This window comes from Salvelinus namaycush, chromosome 35 (assembly GCF_016432855.1).
Source record: "Salvelinus namaycush isolate Seneca chromosome 35, SaNama_1.0, whole genome shotgun sequence".
Lineage (NCBI taxonomy): Eukaryota > Metazoa > Chordata > Actinopteri > Salmoniformes > Salmonidae > Salvelinus > Salvelinus namaycush.
Window position 1 is genome coordinate 20,907,264 of NC_052341.1, and position 15,495 is coordinate 20,922,758.

General features: G+C 42.9%; 1 non-coding gene across 1 annotated transcript; it reads left to right on the forward strand.

Annotated features, from left to right (window-relative positions):
* Positions 1 to 264: 264 nt before the first annotated feature.
* Positions 265 to 337, forward strand: trnar-ccu. The gene has a single exon. It is a non-coding gene; the product is annotated as a tRNA-Arg (tRNA).
* Positions 338 to 15,495: the final 15,158 nt, after the last annotated feature.

Sequence of the window (15,495 nt, forward strand, 5' to 3'; positions counted from 1 at the left end):
GTCAATACCCCTGCTGTTGAGTTTAAGTGGAATAGTCTATCAATGTGAACGTATCACCATGGTGATAGCGTCACTATGTGGTTGTTTACAGAAAGCTTCGATCGAACTGTTTTCCCCGAGAAATAGTTTTCTGTGTGTCATTACTCGATTGTCAACAGACTTATCATCCGATACAAAAAGTCGTTCCCGTCATTGTTACTATATTTCCCGTGGTTATCACGAATATTCTTTGATAAAGGCCTAACCCCGCCCATTTCACAACTAGCCCCAGTGGCCTAATGGATAAGGCACTGGCCTCCTAAGCCAGGGATTGTGGGTTCGAGTCCCATCTGGGGTGAATCTTTTTTGTCCATTGAATTGTTCAAAGCCGTGTCAACAACTAAATACAATGCTTATTATCAACATAGCAAATAGCTTAAAAACGTACATTGATGATTTCACGCAAATTAAACATTTACTTGCATTACACATTATAAATCTTGTCAAATTTACAAGGATTATAGTTGGAAATGTGTAGCCAAAGTCATCCTACAAAGGATCAATTGATGATTCTAATGTAGCCTCATTGCTGACCATACCGCTCGCGGCAAGTGTTGCAAAATAAATGTACACAAGTTATTCAATCATTGCACCCACACTGCTCGCGCGCGCCAAGGAGCGTCTGCTTACCAAACCGATAAAAATAAGTCAGTTCTATATTTGTGATGCTGTAGGAGGTGCAAGTCCTGCCTCTCCCATATCGCACATCCGGTTTGGGTAGCATGCTGAACAGACCACATGCACGCATGATTCCACATGTACATGTTGATTTTGTCCACCCACACCAGACGGGATGAGGACATGCAGGTTGAAATATCAAAACAAACTCTGAACCAACTCAGATTCTGTATGTATCTAACTGACCCGCTCTGCCCTTTCTTCGCCATTTACCCATTATTGCCTTAGCTCTCCTGATCAACATCTGTGATTGCTCTATGCCTCTCTCTAATGTCAATATGCCTTGTCTACTGCTGTCTTGGCTAGTTTTAATTGCTTTATTTCACTGTAGAGCCCTCAGTCCCACTCAAATTGCCTTAGATAGCTATTTCATCCCATCCCACACACATGCAGAGACCTCACCTATGTTAATTGATAACTCCAGAGAAGAAACCTCTCTCAACCTCTCCTATGCAACGCATAGGTTTACCTCCACTGTACTCACATCCAACCATACCCTTGTCTGTACATTATGCCTTGAATCTATTCTAACACACCCAGAAATCTGCTCCTTTTATTCTCTGTCCCCAATGCACTAGACGACCAGTTCTTATAGCCTTTAGCCGTGCCCTTATCCTACTCCTCCTCTGTTCCTCTGGTGAACCCAGGCCCTGTAGCCCCCAGTTCCACTCCTATTCCCCAGGCGATATCATTTGTTGACTTCTGTAACTGTAAAAGCCTTGGTTTCGTGCATGTTGACATCAGAAGCCTCCTCCCTAAGTTTTTTTTTCTTCTTCACTGCTTTAGCACACTCCGCCAACCCTGATGTCCTAGCCGTGTCTGAATCCTGGCTTAGGAAGGCCACCAAAAATTCTGAAATTTCCATCCCCAACTATAACATTTTCCGCCAAGATAGAACTGCCAAAGGGGTTGGAGTTGCAATCTACTGCAGAGATAGCCTGCAGAGTTCTGTCATGCTATCCAGGTCTGTGCCCAAACAGTTCGAGATTCTACTTTTAAAAATCCACCTTTCCAGAAAAAAGTCTCTCACTGTTGCTGCTTGTTACAGACGCCCCTCAGCCCCCAGCTGTGCCCTGGACACCATATGTGAATTAATTGCCCCCCATTTATCTTCAGTGTTTGTACTGTTAGGTGACCTAAACTGGTATATGCTTAACACACCGGCCATCCTACAATCTAAGATAGATGCCCTCAATCTCATCCAAATTATAAACTCAGGCAACCTCATAGATATCATCCTGACCAACCTACCCTCTAAATACACCTCTGCTGTCTTCAACCAGGATCTCAGCGATCACTGCCTCATTGCCTGCGTCCGTAATGAGTACGCGGTCAAACGACCACCCCTCATCACAATCAACCGCTGCCTAAAACACTTAAGCGAGCAGGCCATTCTAATCGATCGGGCCCGGGTATCCTGGAAAGGTATTGACCTCATTCCGTCAGTAGAGGATGCCTGGTTATTCTTTAAAAGTGTTTTCCTCACTATCTTAAATAGGCATGCCCCATGCAAAAATTTTAGAACCAGGAACAGATATAGCCCTTGGTTCACTCCAGACCTGACTGCCCTTGACCAGCACAAAAACATCCTGTGGCATACTGCATTAGCATCGAAAATCCCCCGCGATATGCAACTTTTCAGGGAAGTTAGGAACCAATATACACAGGCAGTTAAGAAATCAAAGGCTAGCTTTTTCAAACAGAAATTTGCATCCTGTAGCACAAACTCCAAAAAGTTCTGGGACACTGTAAAGTCCATTGAAAATAAGAGCACCTCCTCCCAGCTGCCCACTGCACTGAGACTAGGAAACACTGTCCCCACCGATAAATCTACGATTATCGAGAATTTAAAAAACATTTTTCGACGACTGGCCTTGCTTTCAACCTGGCTACCCCTAACCCGGTCAACAGCTCTGCACCCCCCACAGCAACTTGCCCAATCCTCCCCCATTTCTCCTTCACCCAAATCCAGATAGCTGATGTTCTGAAAGAGCTGCAAAATCTGGACCCCTACAAATCAGCTGGGCTAGACAATCTGGACCCTCTCTTTCTAAAATTATCCGCCACAATTGTTGCAACCCCTATTACTAGCCTGTTCAACCTCTTTGGAGTTCAGAAATGCCTCCAAAATATCAGGAGAAATTGCAGAGAGCCACATCAAATAACAGAAATACTCATCATAAACTTTGATGAAAGATATATGTTTTACATAGAATTAAAGATACATTTGTTCTTAATGCAACTGCTGTGTCAGGTTTCAAAAAAACTTTACGAAAAAAGCACACCATGCAATAATCTGAGACAGCGCTCAGAGAGAAACAACATTTCTCCGCCATGTTGGAGTCAACAGAAATACGAAATTACATCATAAATATTCCCTTACCTTTGATGATCTTCATCAGAATGCACTCCCAGGAATACTAGTTCCACAATAAATTGTTGTTTTGTTCGATAATGTCCATTATTTATGTCCAAGTAGCTACTTTTGTTAGCAGGTTTAGTACACATATCCAAACGCTCGCGCAGATCCAGGCGAACGTCGGACGAAAACTTAAAAAGATTACAGGTCGAAAACTAAGTAGAGAATCAATCTTTAGGATGTTGTTATCATAAATATTCAATAACGTTCCAACCGGAGAATTCCTTTGTGTCTATAGAAGTAATGGAACGCAAGTCGATATCATGTGGAATGCGCGTGGCCAGGACCTGGCACTCTGCCAGAACACTGACTCAAACAGCTCCCATCCGGCCCCACATCACAGTAGAAGCTTCATTCAACGTTCTACAGACTGTTAGTGGACGTCTAGTGGAACGTCTAGTGGAAGGCGTAGGAAGTGCAAACAGATCCATATCCTACTGTGTTTTCAATAGGCGATGAGTTGAAAATCGACCAGCCTCAGAATTCTCACTTCCTGTTTGGATTTTTTCTAAGGTTTTTGCCTGCCATATGAGTTCTGTTATACTCACAGACATCATTCAAACAGTTTTAGATACTTCAGAGTGTTTTATATCCAATAGTAATAATAATATGCATATATTAGCATCTGGGACAGAGTAGGAGGCAGTTCACTCTGGGCACGCTATTCATCCAAAGTGAAAATGCTGCCCCCATCCCTAAAAAGTTAACCAGATACAATGCTATTTTACAGTAAATTGACGACAGACTTTCAGCACGCTTATAGGGAAGGACATTCAACAAGCACAGCACGTACACAAACTACTGATGATTGGCTGAGTGAAATTGATGATGAAAAGATTGTTATGTTAGAGTTCAGTGCTGCTTTTGACGTTATCGATCGTAGTCTGTTGCTGGAAAAACATATGTCTTATGGCTTTACACCCCATGCTATATTGTGGCTAAAGAGTTACTTGTCTAACAGAACAATGAGGGTGATCTTTAATGGAAGCCTCTCCAACATAATCCAGGTAGAATCAGGAATTCCCCAGGGCAGCTGTCTAGGTCCCATACTTTTTTCAATTTTTACTAGCAACATGCCACTGGCTTTGAATAAAGCCAGTGGCATACAGCGACTGAAATGACTGCAACACTTAAGAAATCACTGGTGTTAGTTTCAGAATTGGTGGCAAAGAATAAGTTAGTCCTAAATATTTCAAAAACTAGAGGCATTGTATTTGGGACCAACCATTCACTAAACCCTAAGCCTCAACTAAATCGACACGACTGTTCAATTGTGTGGTCATGTACCACAAAGAGGGACATAGATAAATTACAATAGGCTCAGAACAGGGCAGCACGGCTGGCCCTTAAAAGTACACAGAGAGCTAATATTAATGATATGTATGTCAATCTCTCATGGCTCATTGTGAAGGAGAGTGACTTCATCACTGCTTGTTTTTGTAAGAAGTGTTGACAAGCTGAATGCAGAGAGCTGTCTGTTTAAACTACTGGCACACAGCTCGGACAACCATGCATACCCCACAAGACCAGCCACCAGAGGTCTCTTCACAATCCCCAAGTCCAGAACAGACTATGGGTGTAACGTGTACGCTCTGAGTTGGGAAGCAAGTACAGGGAGTGAAAATGTAATAATAAATAAAACATGGAACAACACAATAAACACGAATAGCGTACAGACATGAAACAGAAACAGAGTCAATAACGCCTGGGGAAAGAACCAAAGGGAGTGACAGATATAGGGGAGGTAATCAGGAAGATGATGGAGTTTAGGTGAGTGTCATGAGGTGCAGGTGCACGTAACGATGGTGGCAGGTGTGCGTATGATGAAAACTGGCGACGTTGAGCGCCGGAGAGGGGGAGCGGGATAAACTTGACAGTACCCCCTCCCTGACGCGCTGCTCCAGCTGCAGGATGACGCTGACCAGAGGGGTGGTCCCGAGAACCAGGAGTGGGCCGGTCACTTCTGCTGAGGCACGGGAGGCTGTCGAGCTGGCCGAGGCGCGGGAGCCTGTCATGCCGGCTGAGGCATCCCCGGTTGCTTCGGCAGCGGCACTTGAACCCGACGTCACCAGTAAAAAAATATATATAATATCATCCCTGTTTGTCGAGGCGTTATTCTATAACGTGTACGCTCTGAGTCGGGAAGTAAGCACAGGGAGTGAAAATGTTATAATAAATAAAACAACACAAGAAACACGAATAGCGTACAGACATGAAACAGAAACAGAGTCAATAACGCCTGGGGAAAGAACCAAAGGGAATGACAGATATAGGGAAGGTAATCAGGAAGATGATGGAGTCCAGGTGAGTGTCATGAGGTACAGGTGCACGTAACGATGGTGGCAGGTGTGCGTATGATGAAAACTGGCGACGTTGAGCGCCGGAGAGGGGGAGCGGGATAAACTTGACAGTACCCCCTCCCTGACGCGCTGCTCCAGCTGCAGGATGACGCTGACCAGAGGGGCGGTCTCGAGAACCAGGAGTGGACCGGTCACTTCTGCTGAGGCACGGGAGGCTGTCGAGCTGGCCGAGGCGCGGGAGCCTGTCATGCCGGCTGAGGCATCCCCGGTTGCTTCGGCAGCGGCACTTGAACCCGACGTCACCAGTAAAAAAATATATATAATATCATCCCTGTTTGTCGAGGCGTTATTCTATAACGTGTACGCTCTGAGTCGGGAAGTAAGCACAGGGAGTGAAAATGTTATAATAAATAAAACAACACAAGAAACACGAATAGCGTACAGACATGAAACAGAAACAGAGTCAATAACGCCTGGGGAAAGAACCAAAGGGAATGACAGATATAGGGAAGGTAATCAGGAAGATGATGGAGTCCAGGTGAGTGTCATGAGGTACAGGTGCACGTAACGATGGTGGCAGGTGTGCGTATGATGAAAACTGGCGATCTTGTGCCACGGAGAGGGGGAGCGGGAGTAAACGTGACAATGGGAGGCGAACAGTACTACACAGAGCAATGTCTACATGGAACTCTATTCCACATCAGGTAACTGATGTAAGCAGTAGAATCAGATTTTAAAAAACAGATACAAATACACCTTATGGAACAACGGGGACTGTGAAGAGACACACACAAAGGTACAGACACACAGCATACGCTAGCACACACACTCTATACACATGCACATTGTAATATTGTTGTATGGTGGTATTATACATTTTGTATTGTAGATATGTAGTGGTGTAATAATGTTATATGAGATACTGTTTTATCTTTTGTTTTATATGTAATGTAAGTGCCTTAATGTGTTTGGCCTTGGCAGCAGCTAATGGGGATCCCTAATGAATAGAAATAATGGAAATACAGATATGCATCTGTTGGTCATAGATACAGTACCTTTCGTTTTTTTTTTTAAAGGTAGGGGCGTGGATCATAAAACCAGTTAGTATCTGGTGTGATCACCATTTGCTTCATGCAGTGTGACACATTTCCTTCGCATAGAGTTGATCAGGCTGTTAATTATGGCATGTGGTATGTTGTCCCACTCCTCTTCAATGGCTGTGCGAAGTTGCTTGATATTGGCGGAAACTAGAACACGCTGTCGTACCCGTTGATCCAGAGTAGAGGTTTAAAGTACATAGGTTTAAAGATGAACTTCTTGTGAATCCAACCACGGTGTCAGATTTAAAAAATGCTTTATGGCGAAAGCATACCGTACGATTATTTGAGAACATAGCCCACTAGACAAATCATTACAAACAGTAACCAGCCAAGTAGAACAGTTACACAAGTCAGAAATAGAGATAAAATTAATCCCTTACCTTTGATGATCTTCATATGGTTGCACTCAGCAGACATTCATTTACTCAATAAATGTTCCTTTTGTTCGATAAAGTCTCTTTATATCCAAAAAGCTCAGTTTTGTTTGCGCGTTTTCTTCAGTAATCCACAGGCTCAAACGCAGTCAAAACAGGAAGACAAAAAAATCCAAATTGTATCCGTAAAGTTCATAGAAACATGTCAAACGATGTTTATATTCAATCCTCAGGTTGTTTTTAGCCTAAATAATCAATAATATTTGAACCGGACAATAACGTTGTCAATTTAAAAGGTAAACAAGAAAGGCACTCTCTCGGTCGGGCGCATGAAAAAGCTCTGTGACACTTTAAGGTCCACTCATTCAGACTGCTCTTACTTCCTAATTTTTCAGGATACAAACCTGAAACAATTTCTAAAGACTGTTGACATCTAGTGGAAGGCATAGAAACTGCAATTTGAGTCCTAAGTCAATGGATACTGTAATGGCATTGAATAGAAAACTACAAAAACAAAAACAAAAAAACTACTTCCTGAATGGATTTTTCTCAGGTTTTCGCCTGCCAAATCAGTTCTGTTATACTCACATGCACTATTTTAACAGTTTTGGAAACTTTAGAGTGTTGTCTATCCAAATCTATCCATATCATATCTTCTGGGCCCGAGAAGCAGGCAGTTTAATTTGGGCATGCATTTCATCCAAAATTCCGAATGCTGCCCCCTACCCTAGAAAAGTTAAGAACCCGTTCTTATTTTCAATGACGGCCTAGGAACGGTTCGTTAACTGCCTTGTTCAGGGGCAGAACGACAGCTTTTTACCTTGTCAGCTCGGGGGATTCAATCTTGCAACCTTACAGTTAACTAGTCCAACGCTCTAACCACCTGATTACATTGCACTCCACGAGGAGCCTGCCTGTTACGCGAATGCAGTAGAAGCCAAGGTAAGTTGCTAGCTAGCATTAATCTTATAAAAAACAATCAATCAATCATAATCACTAGTTAACTACACATGGTTGATGATATTACTAGTTTATCTAGTGTGTCCTGCGTTGCATATAATCGATGCGGTGCGTATCGTTGCTCCAAGGTGTACCTAACCATAAACATCAATGCCTTTCTTAAAATCAATACACAGAAGTATATATTTTTAAACCTGCATATTTAGCTAAAAGAAATCCAGGTTAGCAGGCAATATTAACCAGGTGAAATTGTGTCACTTCTCTTGCGTTCATTGCACGCAGAGTCAGTGTATATGCAACAGTTTGGGCCGCCTAATTTGCCAGAATCTTACGTAATTATGACATAACATTGAAGGTTGTGCAATGTAACAGGAATATTTAGACTTATGGATGCCACCCGTTAGATAAAATACGGAACGGTTCCGTATTTCACTGAAAGAATAAACGTCTTGTTTTCGAGATGATAGTTTCCGGATTCGACCATATTAATGACCTAAGGCTCGTATTTCTGTGTTATTATGTTATAACTAAGTCTATGATTTGATAGAGCAGTCTGACTGAGCGGTGGTAGGCAGCAGCAGGCTCGTAAGCATTCATTCAAACAGCACTTTCCTGCGTTTTGCCAGAAGCTCTTCGCTGTGCTTCAAGCCTATCAACTCCCGAGATTAGGCTGGTGTAACCGATGTGAAATGGCTAGCTAGTTAGCGGGGTGCGCGCTAATAGCGTTTCAAACGTCACTCGCTCTGAGACTTGGAGTAGTTATTCCCCTTGCTCTGCATGGGTAATGCTGCTTCGAGGGTGGCTGTTGTCGTTGTGTTCCTGGTTCGAGCCCAGGTAGGAGCGAGGAGAGGGATGGAAGCTATACTGTTACACTGGCAATACTAAAGTGCCTATAAGAACATCCAATAGTCAAAGGTTAATGAAATACAAATGGTATAGAGAGAAATAGTCCTATAATTCCTATAATAACTACAACCTAAAACTTCTTACCTCGGAAAATTGAAGACTCATGTTAAAAGGAACCACCAGCTTTCATATGTTCTCATGTTCTGAGCAAGGAACTTAAACGTTAGCTTTCTTACATGGCACATATTGCACTTTTACTTTCTTCTCCAACACTTTGTTTTTGCATTATTTAAACCAAATTGAACATGTTTCATTATTTATTTGAGCTAAATTGATTTTATTGATGTATTATATTAAGTTAAAATAAGTGTTCATTCAGTATTGTTGTAATTGTCATTTGTCACGAACGTCGTAGTGAGGAGACCAAGGCGCAGCGTGATTAGAATACATTCTTCCCTTTTAATAATGAAGAACACTTAACAAAGAATACAAAATGAACGTGACCGCTATAACACTGAGTGCAAACATGCAACATCACATAGACAATCACCCACAAACCAAACTGGAAATGGCAACCTAAATAGGATCCCCAATCAGAGACAACGATAAACAGCTGCCTCTGATTGGGAACCAATCTAGGCCACCATAGACCTACATAATGCCTAGACTACACACACACACCTAGACATACCCAAAACCCTAGACAAGACAAAAACACACATACCACCCATGTCACACCCTGACCTAACCCAAATAATAAAGAAAACAAAGATAACTAAGGTCAGGGCGTGACATCATTATTACAAATACATTTTAAAAATCGGCAGATTAATCGGTATCGGCTTTTTTGGTCCTCCAATAACCGGTATCGGTATCGGCGTTGAAAAATCATAATCGGCCGACCTCTAATCCAGAGCATCCCAAACATGCTCAATGGGTGACTTCTGGTAAGTATTCTGACCATGGAACAACTGGGACATATTCAGCTTCCAGGAATTTTGTACAGATCGTTGCAATATGGGGCCGTGCATTATCATGCTGAAACGTGAGGTGATGGCGGCAGATGAATGGCACGACAATGGGCCACAGGATCTCGTCACGGTGCATTCAAATTGCCATTGATAAAATGCAATTGTGTTCGTTTTCAATAGCTTATGCCTACTCATACCATAACCCCACTCATGGGGCACTCTGTTCACAACGTTGACATCAGCAAACCGCTCGCCCACACAACACATGGTCTGGCAACAGCTCTGGTGGACATTCCTGCAGTCAGCATGCCAATTGCACGCTCCCTCAAAACTAGAGACATCTGTGGCATTGTGTTGTGTGACAAAACTGCACATTTTAGTGTCCTTTTATTGTCCTCGGCACAAGGTGCACCTATGTAATGATCATGCTGTTTAATCAGCTTCTTGATATGTCCCACTTGTCAGGTGGATGGATTATTTTGGCAAAGGAGACATTTTCAGTAACAGGGATGTAAACAAATTTGTGCACAAAATTTGAGAGAAATAAGCTTTTTGTACGTATGGAACATTTCTGGGCTCTTTTATTTCAGCACATGAAACATAGGACCAACACTTTACATGTTGCATTTCTATTTTTGTTAAGTGTATATGCAACTGCACCGGAAGGTGCATAAACTGGTAGCCTGGTTTCTCATTTTCAAGTCAAGGAGGTTAAGTGATGTCGTTATCGAAGATTTGCCATCGTCCCTGTTCCTTGTCATACAAATTCTCTTACAGGCCCCACCACCATTAAAACTGAAGTGGCTTAAAAGTGCTATTTTTAGAGCTAAGCAGGGAATGTTATCTCACTCTCAGTGCAGAAACACTTTACATTAAAAAGGACTAAAATACACTCTGGGTGCTAGGAATTGAATCCCTCTTTCCGCTTTTCCTAAGCCCTTCTGTGCACAGGCTTACCACAGTCTATTTGGGACTGAAACCTTCTACATTATAATGAGATGTTTAATTACAATGTGGTGCTAGGAATTTTACACCCCACATATGTCCTTGCCATTAGCCCACCTTCTCTTCTCCCTACACTATGGTGTAAGGGATGGTAGGCTATATTACGACCACATGTCCTCTCCCCTCCCCTACCCCTCCATGCCCTCTTCTCCCCTCATGTACAACCTGTACATGCATGAATAACCTATGAGCTTGTGTTTAGGTGTGGTGTGGGGAGGTGTGGGGATATATCTTGTGATTTGTGTGCTACTGTACATGTTAATGATTACATGATTTCTGTGTAATAACTGTAAATAGTTTGTCTTGAATTGATTGTTGCATAGTATGATAAATGGTAGAGTACGGTACTGACCAGATTTGTGATGTATCGCCTAAGGCCCTGACCACAGATGACAGAGCTGTCATGTTCTCTGTGGTGTACTGTAATCGGTCTCTGTTAATAGAGCCACTGCAGCAGGAGACAACATAACGTGTTGCTTAGGAGGAACAGTACAGCTTGTTCTCACTGAGGGGACTGACTGGCCATAGCCTCTCTGTTTCTGGAACCTAAAATAACCAGAAAATACACTGACTGACACCTGAGATGTGCACATGATCATATATGTGAGAACTCTGCTCATCAGTGCCTAATTCAAAATACCCTCTTTTGACTTTTTATGGGTATTCGCATGCTCCAGTGTAGTGCATGTGTTCCCCACAGTCCCAAGCCATTACATGCTGTATTTAAGGAGGTGACTAGATTCTCCTGTCTTTCAAGGACTTGTAATAGCCAGTAGATAATAAACAACAGACCAAGTTACCACAACTATTAACACAATTACATTTCCCCTCCTGCCCTCCCCCACTCCCTCCCTCCTCAGAAACCTATAACAACCAGTGTTTGACCTGAGCAGGGTGTCGTTGGTGGGGAATATAAGGGCCGGGGCTCAGACAGTGGTGTAGTAGATACCAGGGCTGACGCTACACTCTGACCAGACACAGGCCCTGCGACAGGGTAAAAGACAGTCATGTCAGTCCTTTGAATTATATAAAGCTAAACTGGTGGTATCTGATGGGTTTTATGCCATGCTAATTGACCCTCTGGGATTAATAAAATCTTATTGGAATGAACTTCATCTGCTTCTCCCAAATTTAATTATATGAATGGCAAACTGATATGTTGCTCAATTTAATTTCTAAGCCTGGGGAGTAGGAGAAATGTATTGTTTGTATAAATGTGATTAAATGGCAGCTGTACTTGCCATGATTCTTATCTATGCATTTATATCGTAAAATAACGTTTTGTGTGCATATTACTTCAAGAAATAATAGTGTCCTATAAGCCCATGTCAGCTGGGTACCAATAGTTGTATGACATAAATGAATACATCTGTCAATTAATCAATCTGTCTTTCAGCATCTGATATATCCCTACTTCACCCTTTCTACATTATTATTGCCTTTCCCCTGGTCCCTCCACTAGACTACTGACCATCCTACAACGTGCCCTTCCATGAAGACATCTACAACCAGAGTGGCTATGGGGTGATGTGGAGGAAGCATGGAGAGGACTTCTCCTACGATCTCTGTCCATGAGCCAAGATCTTCCGCAGGGACCAGGCCAGGGTTAAAGACCTCGCCTCCCTCAAGCACATCATGAGATACAACAGTGAGTGCTGCTACAGTATATGATTTTTTATCAGACTTGGGTTGGTAACGCTAGTCCATTTATACTTAGGCAGATGCAGGCAACACCAGGCCTGTAGTGTCTGTAGGCTTTTGCTGCAGCTGTAATCTGGCTGTAAAAAACTAGCCTTTCATTCCGGTCTGCTCAAACTATCCCTATAATTAGAATGAGAATTCAGATAGAGATTCAATTATTCAACCTCACGAGGAAGATGGATCATTTAGCTGAGTGGATGTACTGTATTGTCATGTCTGCTGTTCTAACTTCTGAACTCAGTGCTTTTGAACTGTGTCTCCAGACTACAGGAAAGACCCGTACTCCAAGGGCCATTCCTGTAAAACCATCTGCTGTCGCAACGACCTGAGGCTGAAAAGGTCGGAGTTCAAATATCACCATGCCCAGTCCAGACATTCATTCACTCACTCATAAAATAAGAATATCAAATGGAACATGATGGCACAATGCAGTGCATCACAATACTAGAATAACATTCAAGTAAAACAAATGGGCACTTTTAATTCTCTCTCTCTCCTTCCCTCTCCTAGGTAAACTGACTTCCACCTGGCCCTCAGTTTACAGCGGAGCCTGCTTCCGTTCACCACTCCTGGGGGCCTGCTTCCGTTCTCCTGGAGCCACTTCAACAGCACAGCCCCCCAGGGTCTGCCGCAATCATATACAGTGCATTAGGAAAGTATTCAGGCCCCTTGACTTTTTCCACATTTTGTTTTGTTACAGGCTTTATTAAAACTAGATTATTTCCCTCATCAATCTACACACAACACCCCATAATGACAAAGCAAAAACAGGTTTTTAGATTTTTCGCCACAAATAAAATACCTTATTTACATAAGTATTCAGACCCTTTGCTATGGAGACTCGAAATTGAGCTCAGGTGCATCCTGTTTCCATTGATCATCCTTGAGATGTTTCAACAACTTGATTGGAATCCACCTGTGGTAAATTCAATTGATTGGACATGATTTGGAAAGGCACACACCTGTCTATATAAGGTCCCACAGTTGACAGTGCATGGCAGAGCAAAAACCAAACCATGAGATCGAAAGAATTGTCCAAGAGCTCTGAGACAGGACTGTGTCGAGGCACAGATCTGGGGAAGAGTCACAAAACATTTCTGCAGTATTGAAGGTCCCCAAGATCACAGTGGCCTCCATCATTCTTAAATGGAAGTAGTTTGGAACCACCAAAACTCTTCCTAGAGCTGGCCAAACTGAGCAATCGAGGGAAAGGGCCTTTGTTCAGGGAGGAGACCAAGAACCCAATGGTCACTCTGACAGAGCTCCGGAGTTCCTCTGTGGAAATGGGAGAACCATTCAGAAGGACAACCATCTCTGTACTCCACCAATCAATGTGGTAGAGTGGCCAGACGGAAGCCCCTCCTCAGGAAAAGGCCCATGATAGCTCACTTGGAGTTTGCCAAAAGTCACTTAATTAATAAATCCTCTTCGGGCTAGGGGGCACTATTTTCACGTCCGGATGAAAAGCGTGCCCAAAGTAAACTGCCTGCTACTCAGGCCCAGCTCTGTCATAGATTTGGATAGAAAACACTCTAAAGTTTCTAAAACTGTTAGAATGATGTCTGTGAGTATAACAGAACTTATTTGGCAGGCGAAACCCAGAGGACAAACCATCAAGGAAATGTTTTTTTTGGGGTGACTGTGTTTTCAATTGCAGTTTCTATGGGAATCTAGATTTCTGAGGCATCTGGTTGCAGTTCCTATGGCTTCCACTAGATGTCAACAGTCTTTAGAAATTGGATGATGTTTTTCTTTTGAGTAATGAAGAAGTAGTCCTTTCCTTTCTGGGTGTCGAGCCAAGTGGACTGTTTTGTTTGGGGCGCGCGACCTGGGGCTCGCTCCACTTTCATTTTATCCGCTATTGAACACAGTATATTCCGTCTTAAATTTTATCGATTATTTACGTTTTAAAATACCTAAAGTTGAATTAGGAAAGTTGTTTGAAATGTTTGGACCAAGTTTACAGGTAACTTTTTAGATCATTTGTAGTCATGTTGGGCGAGTTGGAACCGGTGTTTTTCTGAATCAAACACGCCAAATAAATTGACATTTTGGGGATATAACGACGGAATTTATCGAACAAAAGGACCATTTGTGATGTTTATGGGACATTTTGGAGTGCCAACAGAAGAAGATCTTCAAAGGTAAGGCATGAATTATATCGTTATTTCTGAGTTTTGTGTCCTCAGATAATCGCATTGTTTGCTTTCGCCGTAAAGCCTTTTTGAAATCTGACACGGTGGCTGGATTAACAAGACGTTAAGCTTTAATTTGGTGTATTGCACTTGTGATTTTATGAAAGTTAAATATTTCTAATAATTTCGCGCTGTGCAATTTCACCGGATGTTGTCGAAACGTTCCGCTAACGGAACGTCTAGCCGTAACAGGACTCTCAGACCATGAGAAACAAGATTCTCTGGTCTGATGAAACCAATATTGAACTAGTCTCTGAATGTTCTTGGGTGGCCCAGCCAGAGCCCAGACTTGAACCCGATCGAAAATCTCTGGAGAGACCTGAAAATAGTTGTGCAGTGACGCTCCCCATCCAACCTGACAGAGCTTCAGAGGATCTACAGAAAATAAGGGGAGAAACTCCCCAAAAAGAGGCGTGCCAAGGTTGTAACTTAAGTTTTGAGGCAGCGTGCAATTGGCATGCTGATTGCAGGAATGTCCACCAGAGTTGTTGCCAGATAATTGAATGATCATTTCTCTACAATAAGCCACCTCCAACGTTGTTTTAGAGAACTTGGCAGTATGTCCAACCGGCCACACATCCGCAGACCACGTGTAGCCACGCCAGCCCAGGACCTTCACGTCTGGTTTCTTAACCTAAGACCAGCCACCAGGACAACAAATTAAACTGTGGGTTTGCACAACCGAAGAATTTCTGCACGAACTGTCAGAAACCATCTCAGGGAAGCTCATCTGCGTGCTCATCGTCCTCACCATGGTCTTGACCTGACTGCAGTTCAGCGTCGTAACTGACTTCATTGGGCAAATGCTCACTTTGATGGCCAGTGGCACACTGTAGAAGTGTGCTCTTCACAGGAAAAATCCCGGTTTCAACTGTACAAGGCAGATGGCAGATGTGGGGTCGGGTGG